Source organism: Thunnus albacares, chromosome 1, assembly GCF_914725855.1.
Source record: "Thunnus albacares chromosome 1, fThuAlb1.1, whole genome shotgun sequence".
NCBI lineage: Eukaryota > Metazoa > Chordata > Actinopteri > Scombriformes > Scombridae > Thunnus > Thunnus albacares.
This window is the reverse complement of record NC_058106.1, coordinates 38164206-38185810: the sequence shown is the minus strand read 5'-3', so window position 1 is coordinate 38185810 and position 21605 is coordinate 38164206. Positions and strand designations below refer to the sequence as shown.

The 21605-nt window shown below is 38.5% G+C and overlaps 1 long non-coding RNA gene across 1 annotated transcript; it reads left to right on the top strand.

Moving 5' to 3' along the window:
- Nucleotides 1–1086: 1086 nt before the first annotated feature.
- LOC122987909 lies at nucleotides 1087–3436 on the top strand. Its single transcript, XR_006404660.1, has 2 exons — nucleotides 1087–1240; nucleotides 2398–3436. It is a non-coding gene; the product is annotated as an uncharacterized LOC122987909 (long non-coding RNA).
- The last annotated feature ends 18169 nt before the right edge of the window (nucleotides 3437–21605 follow it).

Here is a 21605-nt window from a genome sequence, read left to right as displayed (position 1 = left end):
ATGCTGATGATACCGTCTTCAATTCAATCAATCAATCAATCTTTATTTATATAGTGCCATATCACAACAGAAGTCATCTCAAGGCACTTTTCACATAGAGCAGGTCAAGACCGTACTCTTTAATATACAGAGACCCAACAATTCCCCCATGAGCAGCACTTGGCGACAGCGGTAAGGAAAAACTCCCCTTTAACGGGTAGAAACCTCAAGCAGACCCCGGCTCTTGGTGGGCGGCCATCTGCTTTGACCGGTTGGGTTGAGAGAGAGAAAGAAAGAGGGAAAGGGGGAGGGGGGACAGAAGAAAAAAAATCACAACAACAACAACAACAAGCACGAGCAGCAACAGCCAGGGAAGGATGCCATCAGGACTGTGAAGGACCGCGAAGGTTCGGCCCGGGAGTCAGGTTTTCCTGTGAGATGAGAAAGCACAAAAAACTCCGGGGAAGAAGCAAAGTTATTGACATGCATTGATGTTACAGGAATGCATACAGATGGAGAGGAGGAGGAGGAGCTCAGTGCTCAGTGTTAGTCTTGTATACTGCAAACCAAGTCTGAGACCTCTTTAATTTAAAGCTTGTTCCAAACTCCAAAAAGACTAAATGTGTCTCAAATCTCATACTTCTGTACTTACACTTAACATTTTGAGTGCATGAGTGCGTTCACATTGAGAAGTATGGGAAATGCAGTGCACTGTGAGAACCCGGATGGTGCACTGAAAACGGTCAAAAAGTTGAGTGTGGAACTATGGACACTTCTCACCCTCAATCGTCGCCATCTTGGCTACGTAGCAGAAGGGGAGGGACCACTTCTCAAACTGGAAATGGCAGCCAGGTACGTTGTAACTACGGTGAACATCGCTGCATTATACAAATGTAAGTTATACATGTGTTTTTTAGCACTAAGCACCACTATACTGTTGTCGGATATAAGCCATCAGTATGTTTTTGTTGGGTTAATTTAGCAGTCTGTAATGATTTGGTAGCACGAACGATAATGCGAATGCTAATGCTAATTTGCGATCGTCATTTCCGGTAAGTGCACAACAGCCGCGCACTGCGCCAGTAAGTATATAATGTACACAGTGTACTAACAGAACAGCTTAAATGTGTGTATTTCACAAGAACCGAGTTAAAGGAGCAGCAGTGCGAGCTGCAGCAGTGGCTTCAGTAATGTAGGAACATGGGGTCCAGGTGTTCATTGTTACACCAATCAATCATCTGCAGGGTGACAAGAGACTCAGGTTAGTAATAGACTGAAATCTGAGAGCAGACGATTGACAAGCCTGAGCGTGAAGAGAAGAGCTGAAGCTGAAGCAGCAACGATATATCTGAGTGAAAGCAAGACGGTTTGACCAGAAGCAGAGCGAATCTAAGCAAGCAGAGGCTATTAGAGAGCAAGGGAAGGGTTTGAGGGAAAGAACTACAAAATATGACCATGAAATCAATGAATCATGCTCTCAGATTGAAAAACCTCACTGTTGAATAAGGAAAGGAAAAAAGCACCAAACTAGTTAAAAATCTGTTAATTGTAGGTCTGAACAAAAGAATCATCTTCATTTATTATAAAGTTTTTGATCTTTTCATGATCTTTTATGTCCCTCATTAACTTTTATCATGATAACATTATATTCAGACGAGCAGAGACTGAGTCTGTCTGTTTATATTTTACATCATTTATCATCATTTCCATTCAGTCAACATGTGAAGCTGTAAATTCCTGAGCAAAGATGAGTTCGATCATTTGTGGAAGTACGTCTGTTTTAGCTTAACTAAATTTTAATTTTTGGATTTGAATACATATGGAACATTACTGGTAAGCTGCTTAATGATATAAAAACCTCAAAATAAATAAATCAATCAATCAGAATATCAATAAATACAATAATATAAAGACATTCTGCCAGTAGAAACGGTTCATGTGTCTGATCAGCACACAGTAGAAATACAGAAAGCAGGTTTTTATTCATGTGCAGGTGTTTGTTGAACAGGAAACAGCTGCTCTAGTAGTGATAACTGCACCTTTATTAGTGTCAGCACGGTGCACGTGTGTACAGACGCAAACTGCATCAACAGTCGCTACAGCCGACTGACAGCTGATCAGCTGACGTCGCTTCACATGATGCTTCAGAGGAAAGGACGCCTCATATCTCTAAAAATGTTTCCTTATTTTTTAAAGTCATCAAATAACTTAGAACATGAAATATAATTAAAATGCCTTTTAGGGAAATAACAACCGATCGCTGAGCTGTGATTGGCTGGAGTCTGTTTAGTAAGTCATGCTAACATGTCTGATCCTGGCATAAAGGAAACAAACTGATGTTACATTTCTAAACCTTTCCTCTCTCTCTCTCTACACTTCTTTAATCTCCATCCACCGGTTCACTGTGGGGGTTTTCAGTGTCCCAGCAGAGACGATGTTTTTTCACCAGTATCCTCAGCACCGTGATGAATCGACCGTGACCCTGAAGAGCCTTTTTTCTCACGCTGTGCTATTGGAGAAAGTCCTGTCAGAGCCGGGTCGGCCTCCACGGGAGATATTACTGTACTCTGCCTCTTCATCCTGAGGGAGAAACACTTTAAAGAAGCTCAGACAGCAGGAAGAACACGACTGTAAACCTGCACGCTGCCTTATCAGTCCTGACTCAGGGCAAAACACTCAATTTACATGGAGTAAATGTATAGAAGGGTCTCAAACCAACAATGATCTACTAACAAGTATCATGTGTGTATCCAGAGCCTGATATATCTGAGTCCTCTGCTGCAGATTCAGTGTCTCTCTGTTAGCAGTAGTTTGTACAGGCAGATGTAATCTACATGCTGCTGCCCTGTGATGCTCTTCGATTTATTACAGGTGACACTTTTAGAGCCCGTCATTGTATCTTCTATGAGAAAGTGCTGCGGGCATCATTTACCACTGGAAGGGAACAACACAATCTCTTTTTTTATTTATAAAGCCGTCCTAAATAAGCTGCCATTTTATTTATTATCAACTTTTAAGACTTAGAAATATGGGATATTGTACCCGTATCACCTTAATGTATTACCTTGGATATCCAATGTATGAATACAGATTCTGGTGGAATAAGCTTCAGTAAAATAAAATCCCTCCAGTTTTAAGATTCTGCTGGATGATGTTTTATAGAATAAATTCTCCTGTTTGTCTTAATGTGTCTGTTTTATTCATGTGTAATCATACTTATATTAGTCTTTTTCTTTGCGTTCGTTTGTATTTTTTAAGTTATTTGTCTTGTGTTTGTGTCGTATTTATGTTTGATGTAAGATTGTTGGTTTTACACTTTTTACACGTTTTGTTCTCTGGTTGTTTGGTTGTGTGTTTGCACCATTACTACCACTACAGCCACCACTGCACCATCAGAAATGAGACTGTTGCTCTCGGTTGGTTTCTGCTGAGTAAATAAATATTATCTGTGTGTCCATTCAGTTTGTTTTGCTTCAATCACACACACACACTGCTGCCAGAAATACTCACCGGAGCACCAAATAGGGATTCATCCGCCGCAGAAAATAGTCCCCTAACAAACCCTCTATTTCATCGTGTTTGCTAAAAATTACAGCGACTTTTTACATTACATATACATAAAGCCTTTTAAATTAATTATTATTATTTTATTATTAGCTGCACTAATCTATATTTTTAAATTGACAAATGTCAAAGGGGTTGCTCATAGTGAATTTGAATTATTTTGATTTTTTTTTAATGTCTCTTTATTCAAATGGAGCTGTTCTTCCCAACAAACAAACTTGTCTGTAAATGAACTGATCTGCTCATGAACTCAACTAACTAAACTAACGAGCAGCGCGTCTTGTTGCCTGCAAAGTGTCTTTGACTATCTTGAAGAGCGCTCTATAAATAAAATTATTATTAATACAAATAAATTAAGTCTCACAATTTAGTCTCTATTTCCCCTGTAAATCTCTGCCAGATTAAATAATTCTTTCCAGGAAGCTACAATTTGGACCAAACAGGAAACGAATGTTTGCTTCGTCTCATTTACCCGAATGTCACTGCTGAATTGTTGCAGCTTGTACAGACGTTGCTGTAAACTGACTGGAAACCTCAGAACTCACCAGGAACTCTGGTTTCTTTATTTCCCTCCAGTTTTTCTACTTTTTCCTCTCGTTTCTGTACTTAATCAAGTTGAAACTCATGCAGACGCCTCAGTTCGTGCTGCTCTAATCGTCTAAAATTCACGTCACGTGTTTTCAGAACTCACCTTTACAATTTTTTTCCCAACATATATAAAATTCCTGAGGAGAAATACAGATTCCTTTATTAATATATTTATATTGTTTATTCCTTTATGTTTACATTATACAGTATTTCCAGAAGATAACTAACCTGAGTGTCAGTAAGCACATTCTGCACATCACTGCTATTTCCTGCCTAATGTGGCATTTTAATGTTAATTTAATGAATGTATTTGTCAGTTTTGAATCAATCCGCAGTAACGAGCGGAGCATCGATCACGGCTGAGAGTTAAAGTGTTTTTCAGTGTATCGTTTGTGTTGTGAATCAAATCACTTTCCTCAAACGGTGATCAATCGTTCAGAGATGAACCGATGTCACAAGATATTAAATCAACTGTCAAATTGTGATTGATCAGGTGTTTGATCTGATGAGAGCTGGCAGGTGAAAAATGATGTTTTTCAGATGAAAACCTGTTTTTGCTTTGATTGACTGTGAAACATTAAAGACCCACCCAGCTGCTAATCTGCTCCGCTCCTCCTTTAAGATCGGAGGAGGAGGAGGAGGAGGAGGAAGGAGGAAGGAAGGAGTGTGATGATTGATTACCCTGCGCTGCCTAATTACCCACGCTGCACTGCAGGCTCATCAGCGCCGCAGCCTCGTGGGCCCCCGTGACTCATCTTGTTTGGTGTTTTCTGCATCGACATCAGACTGCAGAAAACACAGAGCAGCATTAACGAGTCATTAAAGGCTCAGAGGACGTTAATGAGAACAATTTACAGACAAAAGAAATGTCAAAAACATAAATACATGAGAGGAAGACTTCTGACATTTCTACTTCTTCACTCGTCATCTGATTGATTTCACATCATACAGGAATGAAATATTATTAGCATGTTAGCTAGCGTTGGAGTTACTCTGTGTATCAAAATACAAATGAAAACTTAACAATATAAAACTTTTATCACAGTCAGATTAGTGTTTTGATGGTGATACATGTCATAAAAAACCTTCCAAAACACGGACAGCTTCAGGAGAGAGTTTCACCACATCTGATAACAAATATTACAGAAAGAAATGACATTAATTCACCACTTAGTTAGAAATTTACATCTGTTCCTTCATAACTGATTAGTTATTGTATGGAATAGTTGCTATGGAAGGATGTTTCCTACATCTACGCTAATCCCACATCTTGTTTTATTTGTTTATTTATCTGTTTATTTAACAGGGACAGTGTACATTAATAAGTTAGCCAAGAGGCTACGAAGATGCTACAAAGTCATCCTGAAAAAAAGAATATAAGATTTAAAGTTACAAAGTTAGTGAGATAATTTATCGGCATGCAGAGCAATAATAAAAGAAAGGAGAATATTAACGTGAGTTACAAATATTATACAGGACATTATAATACATTATAAGCTACTAATTAAAACATGTGACACAAACACACAATACAATACTGATATGTAATGTTGCTCTTGTGTAGACAAATGTCTTTCCCAAACTGTAACATCAGGCAATGATGAAAATGTGCAGATTTCTTATGAAGGATTTTAAATGTTCATCTGTTCAAAAGTCTGTAGTTGTTTTAGTTGTTTCATCTTCTTGGTTGACCTGCAACTTCCAATGTATCTGAAAATTGAAAGATTGAATTTGACTCTGTTACAAACCTTTTTCACCTGAGCTTTGAAGGAAAAGTTCAGTCATAACGTGGATTCTGTTACGACCTGCAACCTCTCCGCTGATACAAACACATCTGGCTTCACAGCTGTTTGTCTCGGTGAAAACGTACATTGTTTTAGAAACATTCCCATGTTCCCATGCTGTCACATGAACCATGTAGTTCATTAGCTACTTGTGTCATGTTGCTACCATGTACATGTGATCTGCATACATTTGGATGTTGGTTTCAGTGTTTACAGGTAGCAGATGGTTGATTTATAATGCAAATAGCAACGGGCCCAGGATAGATCCTAGAGGGACACCTGTGGACAGACGACTGATGATGATTTCACAGGTATGATTCTATCCATTAAAGTTCATCTGAAGAAAAACAGAAAATAAACATGAGAATTTCATGATTAACTGTTACAAATTAGATCAGACGGCTTTATTAATCCTCAAAGAGAAGAAACTCATTCGCCACCAAATCATACAGACGGCAAACAATACAGACACTGCACTCACAGCACACAACAAGTAAATAACCTCATAAAGCCATTTAGACGTGACTGACAGCTGAAAGGTGCTCTGGATCTAAACCACCTTCTTGATGCCTTGTTTTTGTGGCTGCTTCATAAAGATGTGAGAAGGAAGTGGCAGTAAATTCTTAACTGCATGACAGACACTTTAATGCCCAGCAGCAGTGACGACGAGAGAAGCTGCCGGACTTCCTGTGCTGTCAGATGGTGTCGGCCAACACCGCAGCACAGCACCGCCGCTCACTGAGAATCATTGATCCACACACAACAATCACACCTAAGTGAACTAAACAATACAGGATGAAAGCAGCTCATGAACAATGATACATTAAAACACTGAGTACACGTTCAGATCAATCATGTTACACTGACAGACGCTCCGACTCTGATTGTCTGACTGTAAGAAAAACAGCAAATTCTACATTTTTAAAGCTGGAACTGATGAGTCATTTTGCTCAATAAATGATTTAAACCATTAACTGATTATCAAAATAGTTCATTTTCTTTGGATTGACTGACCGATTATTCGACTGATTGTTGCAGCTCTACTCATGTTAATATCTGTTGTTTATTTTGAAATGAATCCACAAAAAAAAAAATTTATATCTCTGCTCAGTCAGATACACAGAAGTGAGAAGTAAATACATACATTTACTCTGTGTTTCTGCACAGTTTACAGCTTCTGGTTCTTTAATTTAGTATTTCCTGTTTTTTTGGGACACTTTTCATATTTCCTCCTTCCTCCTCCACTCCAAACTTACTTTGTAAATTCAGAGTCAAAACAGTTTAAAACACTTTTAAATCCCTCTGGTTTAGCATTTATTATCAGCTTATAACTATATTATAGTGTGTAACAATTAAGATTATACATTCAACTTATAAACTATCAAAATTTTACAAGTCATACAAACTAAGCAAAATATATTATAACTGCTTTCCAAAAACACACAGTATTGTTTTGTGATCTTTCACCTTTAAACCTAAAGTTTAGAAACAAAGAACTAAATACTTTAATAAAAATATGAAACCTAACTGAAGAGGCTATAGATACTTTCAACAGTGGTACTGATGGTAATATAATAATATTACACAACACAAAAAGCTTAACATAACATTTACAATAAAGCAGTAAAACAGGGATAAAGTTACTTCAGTTTAAGACGAGATTAAACACTTCAGATGTAAGAAAGTAGGATATGACGACTTCCAGATTCTGTGCAGATCCTCCAAACACAAAACAAACAATGGCAGACACACATTTAGCCCAATTCAATTAACTGTACAGGAAATCCAATTATGGTTTTGTCAGCACTAATCCGAGTGTGGCCATTGGCGTTCCTGATAGCGTTGTTTGCCAGGGAATTATTGTCGAGCGGCACCCAGCTCCAATCAAAGCTCCGACTCCTGTTAAGCCCTTGTTGACGCTGCACATTAATGAGACCACAGGCGCTAATTCAATTAGGCAAACACAACCTTTTGGAGTGTGGCTGATGTTCTGTGAGTGGGTAGACGTGAGATTGGCAAACATTTGTCAGAGCGTCTGTTTGGTTTGTTTTCTGTTTGTGAGTCGGTTGATTCCTCTCTCTCTCTCTCTCGCCCGCTCCGGTCTCCCCCCCCCGCTGTCACTCGAAGATGAAGATGAAGGTCTAATTAGTGTTTTCTCAGGCCTGAATCTACTAATGTAAGAGCCGGGAGACGCTCGGCGGTGACGAGGAAACAGACTGCTGCGAGATAGAAAACCCTCCAGGTTACGAGATTGAAGCTCAGCGTACAAACACGCTCTGATGGAGTCTCGCGTCTCTTTTTTATTTCACCAGGAAGAGTTTGTTTACCCACACTTGAACATCCTCGTCTGAATACTGACTGATGAAACACAGAATACACACTCACAGAGCACTTTATTATGACTAAAGAAGCTTCATAAAAGAAGCATTTGAGGCAGAGCTGCTGTGTTGGATTGTGTTAGACTAGACAGGTGTTCCTAATAAACAATAATTGATTTTATAACCCACAATTAATCATATTTCAACTGTTATAGATGCTGTAGTCTGAACTCAAGGATATACATTTTGATACAACAGGAAATATGAATTAGAATACATTTAAAAAGGGAAAAATATTAAGAGAAAAACAATAATTAGAATATATTTCAAACAGTTTTATTTACTGTGTGAAGTAGATCTATTTTCATACATTAGTGCTTCAGTTGATTCTCTCTGTTCAGCTGTCAGACGTGATATTTACTGAGGAGATTAAAATGTCATTTACAAAAGCAAACAAACAAACAAACTAACTAAAAACTGCTGTAAACATTAGTGAGACGTAGCTGAAGAACAGTTAGTCGCTGTAAAAAGACAGAAGATAAAAAAAATCAATTCGTTGTTTCATTTTTAGCTTCTCAAATGTGCTGATTTTTAATATCTCTGTAAAGTGTAATATCTAATATCAGTTTTATAATGTTGTAATTATTGATGACTGGAATATTAAGAGGTTTTGTGCAACGTTTGACAGGAAGATAACTGCTTGTTTACCAACAAAGTCTTGTTTACTGTTTATTTCAGTTTCCAGTCTGTTTGTTCAGCTAAACGAGACACGTCTTGAACCTTTAATAATCTCATTAAGGAACCGGGATGAGTCAGCAGCGTTCATTCTTCCTGATATTCATTTAGTTTTAGTAACAAAAAACCTTTTAGTTTAGTTTTCATTGGTGACGTTTGATTTTCATTCTGTCTCATTTGAAATTTTTATATCTTTTAAGCATTTTGAGGCTCCGGCCGTGTCCATCTTTGTTGTGTCCTGTTACCATGGTTACAAATCAGTGTTGTTACCGTTGTTTACAGGTTAGTGTTTTCTGTATGGCTGCAGCTCGTTCCTGTAAGACTTTACTTAAAACAGTTTGTTTCGTTTTTATTTGTTGTTGAAAAATGTTAAATATTTTGTTTTCAAAGTTACTTTTTATTTAGTTTCGGGATTGTTTGTGTCATGAAAAAACTGTCAACAAATATATTTATGGTCAAATTTTTTGTTGGTGAAATTAATAAAGTAAGAGAGGATTCCTTCAAGCTCGTCACTGTACTGAGAGGCAGCTGACTGATATTTCCACAACCTTTATTCACAACAGCGTTGGTGGACACACAGTTGAAACCCGCCACCCCGCCGGGGTCGCACATGATTGCTGTTTTTCTCTGGTAAGCTGTTGTCAGCAGCAGCGGGGGAGCTGGAGAGGACGGAGGGACACAATTCTCTGTGAAATTAGAGGTTTGTGGTCACTGGAAATTGTCCAAAACACCAACTGGTAATGCTGCTCCTAAATAATGAGAACATCTGGTCCTGTTATTTCACCCAATTTACAAGTGAATGAGTTGTGGCGGCAATACCAGCCCCCACCCCCTCCCTCCTCCTCCTCCTCATCCTCCCCCTCCTCCTCCTCATCCTCCTCCTCCTCCTGTGAGTGTGAGTCTGCTGTCACTGCAGCCAGAGGACATCAGTTCGTTCCTGTGAGACTATTTTTCTAATGAATTATTTTGATTTATATATGTGTTTGTCGTACTAGTGGTGACAACTTTATTGAAATATCTACATGTTGCGTCACTTTGCTTTATGTAACATCACATCTTCTATCTCGTTTGTCTAATCCTGAAATCCCATTCAGACTGGATTTATTATCTGCTGGTCCAAGTCTGTCTTAACCCAGCAGTCAGGTGTCCATATGAGCAGTGAAAGAGGTTTTTCCTCGCTGTAATCATTCCTCCTGTTCATACTGGATATTAAAAGATCCTTCAAATGTGCTTTCAATGGAAGTGATGGAGGATAAAAATCCACAGTGTGTCCACACAGTCATTTAAAAGTCTGTGTGAAGCTTCTATTCAGCTTCAGCAGTCTGAGTTAGTCATATCAAGTGGATATCTGACACATTTACAGTCTTTTTTAGCATCAAATTCCCTCTTTGTGTTTCCTCGGACAGTGTTTCCCTGTTGAGCTGCAGGTGGAAGTATAGTAACAAAAAGAGGGACTTTGGCACTAAAAAGACTGTAACGTTGAAAGATATCTACTTGATTTGACTCATTTGGATGCTGAAGCTTCATATTAGCTTCAGATAAACTTTTGGACTGTGGATTTTATCCTCCATCACTTCCATTAAGGTCATTATGAAGGGATCTTCGTCTTCAGTATGAACAGGAGGAATGATTACAGCAGGCAGTCCTGTGTGACTGGATATATCTGAATGGGGGGAAAGTACTAATATTTCTTGGCAAACCACAACGTCTCCATCTGCTCAGAACTTCTGTGCAGCGTCTCCGGCTGTAGTTTCGGTTGCCAGATATGTTTGTGAGCTCAGGTTTTGGTTTTGGCGTCTTTACAGACACGATGTTACCAAACCTGCCCTGACATCACTCTGAAGACTGCAGGAAGTCACTGCGCCAGGCTGATCGTCAGGAAACAGTTTCAGCTTGTAACTCCCCCTAAAAACTACAAATTATTTGTTTTTACGCTTGTGTAGTCAATTAGTTGCCAACTATTAAATTAATCGCCAATTATTTTGATAATTGATCATGTTTTGAGTCTTTTTTTTTTGAGAAAAAAAGTCAATTCTCTGATTCCAGCTTCTTAAATGTGAATTTTCTGGTTTCTTTAGTCTCTATGACAGTAAACTGAATATCAAAACAAGACATTTCAGGACGTCGTCTTGTGCTTTGGGAAACTCTGATCCATGTTTTTTTTTTTTTTTTTTACTATTTTCTGACATTTAATGGACCAAACAACTAAACTAATAATTGAGAAAAATAATTGACAGGTTAGTCGATAATTAAAATAATCATTAGTCGCAGCCCTGAAGAAATTAGATGGTAATTTATGCAAAGATAAGCTCACCACATCCTGACTCCTGCTCTGTTCTTAACATACAAGCCAAGTTTCCATCCCAATGTAGCACCAGTTTAAACTGGAATTACAGAAAATGTTTGTTTCCATCCACTGCTGTTGTGTGAACATTAAGAGATAAACAGCAGTGCCATTAAACCGTTGCAGAAGAAGAAAGAGGACGCAACAAGATGACGCCATTAAAAGAGCAGCAGTTAAAGCTCAAATGATGGAAATATGATATTAAATATGACAAGAAGGACCTGAAATCTGCAGAATATTCTTCTATTTTTACTCGTAACTCCTTGGACACTCTTCCTCAAATACTACGGGAACATTCGGGGGTTGCAGACTTCTGGAAGAAGGTTTGTGTCATGTTGTCCACCGTCTTCTAATGGTCAACATGAACAGGAGGAAAGATTTAAACATTAATGCTTCTTCAGCTCAGCCGGGATCAAACAGAGGTACTCGTCACCGGAGCAGAAGCACAGAGATCATCTGTCATTATAGACAGATTTAATTTTTGATGTCGGCATCCAGCATGTGACCAAATCTATAGTGAGAAACCAGTGCACGCTTTTATCACCAGTAGGCTGGACTATTGTGATTCTCTCCTCTCTGGTCAACCATTGATCACCACAGATCAACTCAGACTTATACAACATTTAGCTGCTGGTGTTCTGACCGGGACCAGAAGGAGATCTCACATCACACCTGTTTTAAAACCACTTCACTGTTAGTTTTAAACTGATTTTAAGATGCTTTTATTGTAGGGATGTGCAGAGAGCCCAGTATCTGTATTTGTATCTGTATTTGTTGAGGCAGCAAAATTATTTGTATTTGTATTATAATAATATTATAAGAATAAAATCATATATCAAGAAAAAGCTGTAATATCACAAGAAAAGGTCGTTATTTTACAAGGATTTTAAAGCAGTTACATGACGTATGAGTGGATAACTGGATGTGTTGAAGCACCAGCTGGAGTCCAGCAGAAACCTGGTTTTCCCTGAACTTCAATGGGAAGCATCCTGGAGTTTTGAGTCCCAAATGATCACAAAGTGTCCAACTAAGTGAGGAGGAAACCAGTGGAGGAACCGCTCAGTAATAAACTGCAGGCTACAGTATCTGTGCACTGTGACAACATGTTAAAACATGCATGTATGTATGTGTATGTACTATGGATGTGCAGTATTTGTATTTGTTGAGGCAGCAAAATTATTTGTATTTGTATTCGAATAAACGTGGAAAGAGGTCTAAAAATATTTGTTTTTGTTTTTATTACACTTTTAATTTTAGAAAATTAAAGTGTCAGTATCTCCAGGAGGAGGAGGAAATGTGCGTCATGTAGCAGGTGGATGAGACCTGCTGATAGACGTCACAGAGGAGAGACACTGAGATAGAGATGTAACCAACCTGCACGCTGGTATTTGACTTTTTTTTTTTTCTTCCCGAAAACAAATAATTTTTAAAATATTTGAATGAAACAAATATTTGTAAGAAACCCACTATTTGTGCTTTGCAGAATAACGTGTTTGTATTCGGGCACACTCCTGTTCTATAGGTCTACAAAACACTGAACGGTCCCATTAGATCCATCAGGTCCTCTGCTAGTTGTCTCTTGGTGGTTCAGGTCTGAGACCCGCAATGAGGACCTGAGGGGGGGGCAGAGAGTCTTATCTTTATTTATCTTTAAAAGAAAACTTAAAACAAACCTTTTTATTCTGACTTTTATCTGTTTACTTTGGCTTGCACTTTCACTGTTATTTATTATTTTATTATTAGTTTTATTCTACTTTATTTTATTCACGTATATGTTTTTTTAAAACTTTAAACTCAATTCGTTCAACACTTGGAGTTGCTTTTCATGTATGACTTGTGCTCTATAAATAAAGTCTGATTGATTGATCGATTTGTCCGGATCAATCCTGTACTCAGCGTCTGTCTTCTGAGATCTGACTCCTTCAGTCAGTTTATTGATGAGTCAGCATGGAGCACTATGATAACTCCAACAATGTTAATCATCAATACTCTTCAGTCTGTATTATGAACTGATTCTGTTCGTCAATGTGGCCCTCGGGTGGGAGGGGGGGGGGTAAGATATGCCAGTAGCTTGTTTTCCTGTCTCTGTTTAAACTCTCTTTGCTCCCATCATGTTTATTTATTCTTATTCTTTTTGCAATGACAACTCAGTCTTTGTTTCTCTGTTGTTGTTGTTGTTGTTTATCTCTCGGGACTCTTGTAATGCAATATGATGTAGATGTATGTTTAACTCCTCTCCTATATAAATCTATTCTACTCTAATAAATAAATTATCACAGATGTGACGTTTCTGTAAGTTTCATGTATTGATGTGAGGAAGGTGACAGCCTCATCATCATCATCGCTCCACACAGATCTGATGTTTTCAGTCTGTTTACATTTGTTTTGTTTTTTTTTATCTAAACAGCTGCTGTGATGTGATGAATGAAACTGAATGTTAGTCTGATGTTTTTACAATTTAAGAAAATAAAAGACCAACACGTTTTTGTTTGTGTTTATTTTATAATATTCTGTTTTGTTTTTTTTATTTTAATGTGTTGATGTGTGGTTGTTGGTTTAACTCTGTAGAACTTGTAAATAGATCAGTTTCATGTTAAAACTGGTAAAAGAAAGCAGATTAAAAAAAGAGTTAATGTGCACTTGTTAAAAAAAAAAACTTCTTGAAAAAAAATCATTTTAAAATTCACTTTTGTTTATTAATTTGTTTTTTGTTAGTTTGTTTAAACCTTATAGTATCTGCCAGTTATAAAAATAGTTTAAATATTTCATCTTAAATTCTTAAAATGGGTTTAAATGTAAATTATACAACATAAATTGAATGTTTTTACACTCATAAACTCTCATGTAGCAGCAGTCAGCTGTTTCTGCCTCCTAGTGGTGAAAAATCTGCTTCAGTTTCATCTTTAATGTGTTTTTGTGCTGAAATCAGATTATTCAGTCAAACCTCCGGAGCCTCAAACACGAAACACCAAACAACATAATTAACAAACGAATTAAGCCTCAAATGAGCAAAAACTAATCTGACAGTCTGACTTCACTGAGTCTTTGCATTCGTTACCGTCGTGTGTTCGTTCCTGTGTGTGTGTGTGTGTGTGTGTGTGTGTATGTGTGAGTGTGTGTGTGTGTGTGTGTGTGTGTGTGTGTGTGTGTGTGTGTGTGTGTGTGTGTGAGTGATGTTCAGGGAGACACCGGGGACGTATTTCTACACGCAGCAGAGAGTTCTGTGTAACAGGAAGTGATGTGGTGTTCACATGTAATTTAATCCTACTGCAGTCTGTGTGTTTTATTAATGGAATCATGTTTTAATTCATCATGTAAAGTTATTTTTATATAACTGTATTGTGATATTTAAGTCAATAAATTATCTGGTTGTACTGTAAACTCAGTGCTGCATATTTTCACTTTGACCTTTTCTTCGTGTCGATCCGTCACAACATGACAAACGTTACAAATCACTGTTTGAGTAAAAAGTGTCAAAATGTGTCATAAACAACATCTTGACCACTGCAGGTTAGTAACCGCATATTGTATATACACAGTTTAAAAAAATCTAAGAAAATGACGTCAAACTAAAGTAAGTAGCATTTTATTCAAGCAGTTATATCTTCAATATGCATCTAAATCCACCTTTAATATTAAAAATCTGTCTCATGCAGGCTGTTGTAACTGAAGTATTGTGAATAAAGAGAAGATCTGCTGTAATAAACTCACTGTTGTTGTGTGTTACTATTATAAGAAAAAAAATCAATCTTAAATATTCAAGTTAAATCATTTAGAATAAAAACAAAGGACCAGCCAGGAAGTTGCCAAATACAGCGAGGAGAAGCTGAGCTGTGTCAACGCAGCAGGTGATGTGTCCTTTATGTACTGATGCAACTAATCTAAGGCTCAAACATGATCCATACAAGTACAAAAAACGCTGATCTGAATCCTCAAGGAGGCGATATGTATATAGCAGCAGCTGTGAGACGCCATACTCGAGCTACATGCTAACATTAGCATGCTAATACGCTCACAACGACAACGCTAACATGTTGATGTTTAGCAGGTATAATGTTGTTTTAATCTTAGTTTAGCATGTTAGCATGCTAAATGCATGTTAGTCATGATGGTAATGTCATTAGCTTTGCAGGTATTTGGTCATAATCAAAGTCTTTACTCTACAGGCCTGTAATGACCAGAAAGTGAGACCTTTTAAACAGATATAATAGAGTTTGTTGCAGATCCATGTTTGAAATAAAGTTTATACTTTGTCTGATATTTCCAAGAGCTTGATGGGAGCTAATATAGAAGTTATAATATTGTGTATCTGCAGTCCTGTCAACATATCAGTGAGCAAACTGAGTCCTGATGTTTACTGAAGCACCTCAACAAGCCTCCTTCAGCTGGTTTACACATTTCAAAAACTGGATTCCTGCTGGTGTCCTTACTGGGAGTGTACCAGTGAATAAGTGTATAAATATAACATGTTGCTGGAAATGAGCAGAACCTGACTCATCCTACCATAAATAAAAATACTCCTGAGGTACCGAGTGGCCTCTCCAGGTCCAAACTAACATCTGAAACCTTCAAAACGATCAATATTTTTTTATCATTTATGGCATGAATCAATAGTCCTTCCCAACCTTCTGCTGCTCCTCCTTTCTTGAATGTTATTTCCAGTAACCCTCTTACTTAGGGAGCAGATTAGGCTGCCCCGAGGCATCAGTGTAATGGGAAGTATGGTGAGCCGGGCAGCGGGTCGATGGTCATTGATCCGCCTCATTATTCCGCTCCATTGAACGCTCACCTTGGCCATTAATGGCTAAATAAAAACCAAATGTTCTGCCTCTCTAACTCTCAGTAATATTCGGATGCTCCGCTCTATCTTCGGTCTTTATTGTTGTTTAAAAGCTGCAGCACTTTATCGACTCTTTGTTTAGGTGGTGTCTCGGCGTTCCGGTGCGGTGGATGTAATTACCGGCTGTTTTAGCGTCAGGCGGAGCTTCGGGGCGGAGCGGGGGAACTCTGGGAGGCGACGGTCGATGGTGCCCGGCAGCGCTGCAGCTCTCTTATCAAGAGAGGAGAGATCTAATTCAAACTCACAACTTTCCACTTTCAACTCTACTCAGGAAGGAAGAAGGATACGGGGCTGTTAGTGCTGCATTTCTCTGCACCGAGGGAGAAGTGTCAAACAAACACACACACACACACACACACACACACACAGCTCATCAGTATCAGGCTATCACATCCTCTACCTCGGCGGTTTCTCAATCTGTCGTCTCTCTTTGAGGATTTGAACAGTCTGAGAGCTTCTTCAATCTGCTCTGTACAAACATTTCACTGCATCTGCAGGAAGTGAGAGCCTTTCATTTATTTCTCTCTTCTGACTGACACATTTTTAATTATTGTTCTTCACCTCCGTCGCTCTTTTGTCAACATCGTTTGTTTTCACACAACACAAAACGTCTCTCTTTTTTTTTTGTAGTTTGCTCTCCAGGTTTTTGCTGCTCAGGTCGGCGCATTGCGGCAGATGTGTGTGAAGAGTTTTGCAGATGTGAGTTTGATTTAATGAAAAAACAGATCATGGCGATATTTATTGAGGATTCTTCTGATTTGTTGATTGTTTTAGGTTTGTGTTTGACCTTATTTACTTCAGGACGGTGCGAGGAGGCAGCACTTGTAAGTTCATCGTCCTCCTGTTAATATTCTTTTTCTATCATTTTATCATCCTGATTTTCCATATTGCCATTTTGGTCTTTCCTGTCCATCCTGGAGGAAGACTCCCCTCTTCCTCTTCTTCTTCTGCTCTTCCTGGTTCTTTATCCAGGTTTAGGGTCTGAGGACGGAGGGGGGGATTGTATGTTATACAGATTGTGAAGCCCCCTCAGGTGAATGTGTCATCTGTGACATTGGGCTCTTATAAATAAAAAGACTTGACCCGACCAGACCGAGGGACTGGAATGGAAGAAAAACAGCAGTGTGGAAAATAGTGTGTTTGGTGTCATGAAATATGTATTTCAAGGCGCTCCTGTTGAGTGAGGAGGGAAATTTATACCTGAACACTGCAGCAGGGAATTTAGCAAGAAATTCTGGCAAACGCAGGTTTAAAGGGTTTTATGAGACACACAGATGATGAGAGATTAGTTTATCTGTTTATCTCGGCTCCCTCCAGGCTGTTTGTCCAGACTTAATGGTTCCCAGCAGCTCCAGTCCGGTACAATAAGCGGCCAGTGAGACTTCCAGTGTAGTGCTTGAATTTGATATTGTGATATTTTTTTATACAGCAGTAATCTAGTCCGAGGAGTTTAAAAGTTTTACCAGAAATCTCCCACTGACGACACAACACCAGGAGATCTAAACGATTATTGATTATGTTTATATCTAATAGTCCAACTGGGCACATTTACATCCCCAATATATATATAAACACAGTAGAGCTGAAACGATCTGCAACTATTTTTGATAAACTATTAACCATCTCAGTCATTTGTCAAGCAAAAATAGTGGAAATAAAATGCAAATAAATAAATAAATAAATTAATTAAAATAACCTTTAGCTGCAGCCGTAGCGGTGATGCTGAATTTTGACGGTAATTTGCAGCAGGTTCAATAAATATCTCCTAATGGTGATTAAAGCAGGAACACAGGAAAACAAAATAAGTCAAGTACATTTTATTTAAATCACAAAAAACCTTTAAAGGAGAAAAGAAACAGAGGAGGGACATTCAATATCATCAGGATGACAGAATATATAGATAGTAAACATGTGTGAACAGGAGAGCTGAACTAGAATGAGTCTGTGTTTAATTTCTTTATTCACGTTGTAAGAAAGTGCATCATGTTTACAGCCAGATACCCTTGACAGCTATAATATCTAACATTTTTTTTTATTATTCTGTTAACGTTATATGTGCAACCAGATAAGAACCTTTATTTGAGATAAATCTGAGCAGCACAAAGCTACTTTAAACTCCAGGAAGCCAGATAAACACATTAGAAGATGGTAAAAGTGTTGATAAGCTCGGCGGGTTTCTCTCAGCGTAATGCTGCTTTTTTTTTTTTTTTTTTTTTGCTGTGATCAGGAAGGAAATACAGAAGATAACAGAAATGAAAGGAAAGTGAGAACAGCTCATATCACTGTCTGTCCTCAGTTGGGGGGGGGGGGGGGGGGGGTTATGACAAACTGTCACAGATGAATCCCGGTGGAGGAGAATTAATGCTACACATCAGTACGTTCACAGCTGAGGAAACACAGACAGACACTGTGCTGCTAATCACAACATTAAATATTGTTTTATTGTGAATCTGTGTGTGTGTGTTAGTAGCACAATAGTTACCCATCTGCTTAAAGGATCAAGCCACAGAGTCCACTGTGTGCAAACGAATGCATGATGTCACTTCCTGTCTTAGCCTCCGTTCTTCTTCTTCAGCGTCTCTCCTGGAAACGTGTTCCTGCAGTTTCACTTCCTGTATTCTGAGAAACGATCGGCTCCACGGCAGCAGCTGATGTCAGCTGTGATGTTTGAAGTCTAAAAAACGTCCTCGATGTTCAGTCTTCTCTGTCTTTACTGTTATTACAGAAGAAACGTCCTGAACTGAACAATCAAAAGTCGATTAGATGTTGACGAAGTGAACGTTTTTCCATAATAAAACTTAACTGAACCAAATCAGAGTACAGATTCAATTAACATCAAGTTACTTAAACACAAAATAACACATAATAATGACATTTAAATTGCAGTTATCATTATTATTATTCAATACTTATATATTAATTTTTCAATTAAATATATTATTCTTTAATTAATCATTCATTTTCTATAACTTACAGTTGTTAAATTATTCACAGTTCTAGTTCTTATCTAGTCTGCTCAGATTTTTTCAGTTCAAATATTAAAGAGCTGGATGAATCATGCTGTAAAATGACTCATTTCTATCTTCTCGGCTCCTTTTTAAGTTATTTTTGTGAAATTTTGTGGCTGATGAGTGAGCGGTGTTGAGGCTGAACTCGTCAAATCAAAAGTGCAAGAAGCTTTAGCACGAGTCCGCCGCCGCCCAGCGCTACACTGAGCGTGTTCGTAACGTCTGTAGTCGCTGTTTGCATCGCAGCCGGTACTGTGTGAGCTAAAGCTACGATAGCGACCTCCGGCTACTATCAGACTCAGCTTCATAGACGCTACATACTGTCTTACATCTCCAGCTGCAGACGTTACTGCAGGTAAACATGCTGCTGCTTTCGTTAGGTTATCGGCTGGAGGTGAAGGTGGAGGCCACACCTCCAGCCAATCGAAGTAGGAGCTCATTAATAATGCAGATTTTATGTAAATAGTCAGCAGGAGGACAGAGAGGAGTCTGAGCTGTAAGGACAGATGGATTCAGAGAAATCTAAACAACTTCTAGTGAATAAAATATCATAAATATGTTTAGAATAGACTCAGTATTTATAAAAATGAGTCAAAAAAGGCCATGACAGCAGATCTTCACTGATTTGGGGAAACAAGAGCTTTAGTTATAAATGACAGAGCTGTTGTCCTTTAACATGATGTTACCAGTCGCTCCTTTCACTCTGACTGGCATCAGTTACCTTCAGCACACTGATCCCACCTGCTGCCTGCCGGCGGGAGACCTGATGAGCCGTCCGTCCGCACACTGACAGCCGCTAAGTGATGGAGCCGTAATGTGTCAGGGGAGGGGAAAAGCCTTTAAACTCTTTAAAAAATTGCTTTCACTTCTGGTGTAGAAAAGTAAATCAGACCTGAGGTGGTCCTGTCTGGTCTGAACTCAAATGGAAAAGTTTGTTTTGGTTTGTTTTGGTTCACACTTCCTCAACAAAAACAGAAAGAAATGTCATTATTACTGTCAGTTGAATGTACATGATGAAACAGCTGATTGTGTTTCAGTCTCCAGAACGGGCAGTAATGTAGTAGAAACCCAGATATTTATGTTTCTGCTTATTCCTTCTACAAGATATTCATCACAAATCACAAATATACTCCTTAAAATTCTATTTGCAGGTCCAAGTAAGGATGGTCGATACTCTCTGACTCACTGAGAGTTTCTTTGCAGTTTGACCCCCCCCTACAGCGAAACCCAGAGGTGATATCTCCTGATCTCAAACACAACAAACTCCATCAGGAGTTTGTGGAAGCTCCAACCTCACTGACTCAACGCTGAAAATCCATGAAAGTGGAAAAAAAAAAAAAATCTGTGTTAAGAATGAGGTCTGCAGAGAAAATCCTCATCCATGTCTGTACTTTGGGGGGGTTTTGTGTGTGTGTGTGTTTGCTCTCATTGATCCTCCGAGGAGAGGAGGAGGAGAGCTACGTGGGAGCTGGAATCAATGGAGCAGGAAATTAGCCCTTAATTAATAAATATTTGTATTCAGCTCGTCCAGCGCTGCAGAGGACACATGTGAGTGAATACTAAACACGAGCAGGCAGAGGTCTTTACGATGCACGTTCAGAGACTCAAAATGTTTTTGTAACAAACCCGGTAGCTCCATCTGCATGCTGATATTTCACTGAGTGAAAATCTTTGTCATCTAGTCTCCATATGTTGTTAGTAGGGGTGTGCCTGAATACAAATACATTATCCGGCAAAGCACAAATATTTGTTTCATACAAATATTAAAAAAATTACTTGTCATGTCAGAGACCAGTTTGCAGGTCGGTTACATCGTTATCTCAGTCTAGACATCTATCAGGGGTCCCAACGGACTCTCCAGAACCTGTTGTTCCTCTTCTCCTTTCCACAAAGTTAGGTTGTAAAAAAATAAGCAATAAATGAAAAGTGAAAAGCAAGAATCACCTTTGAAGTTCTTCTACATGTTACACGCTGTGCTGTCTCTGTGTTATGGGTGTATAAATAGGTAGAGGTCTGTCTGCAATGAGGCGATGAGTAAAGTTTTAGATCAGTAGTCAGCGCAGTCGTCTATGATCTGAGAGACTCCAGTTAGAGACCTGGTGTGGGGACGTCGTCCTTCATAAGGTAGTTTATTCATCAACACTTATTGTAACACTTTAATTTTCTAAAATTAAAAGCATAGTAAAAACAAAAACAGGATTTTTAAGCCTCTTTCTACTTTTATTCGAATACAAATACAAATAATTTTGCTGCCTCAACAAATACAGATACAAATACAAATACTGGGCTCCCTACTTGTTAGTTTTAGGGTGTTTTCAAACTTATAGTTCAGTGGATGAGCTTCATTTTCTCTTCGCTCAGGAGTCGTCTGGTTGGAAGGACAGATAGCTGAGTATCATAGTAGGAAACATCATGATTTAAACCAGTCTGCCAAGTGTCTCCAGA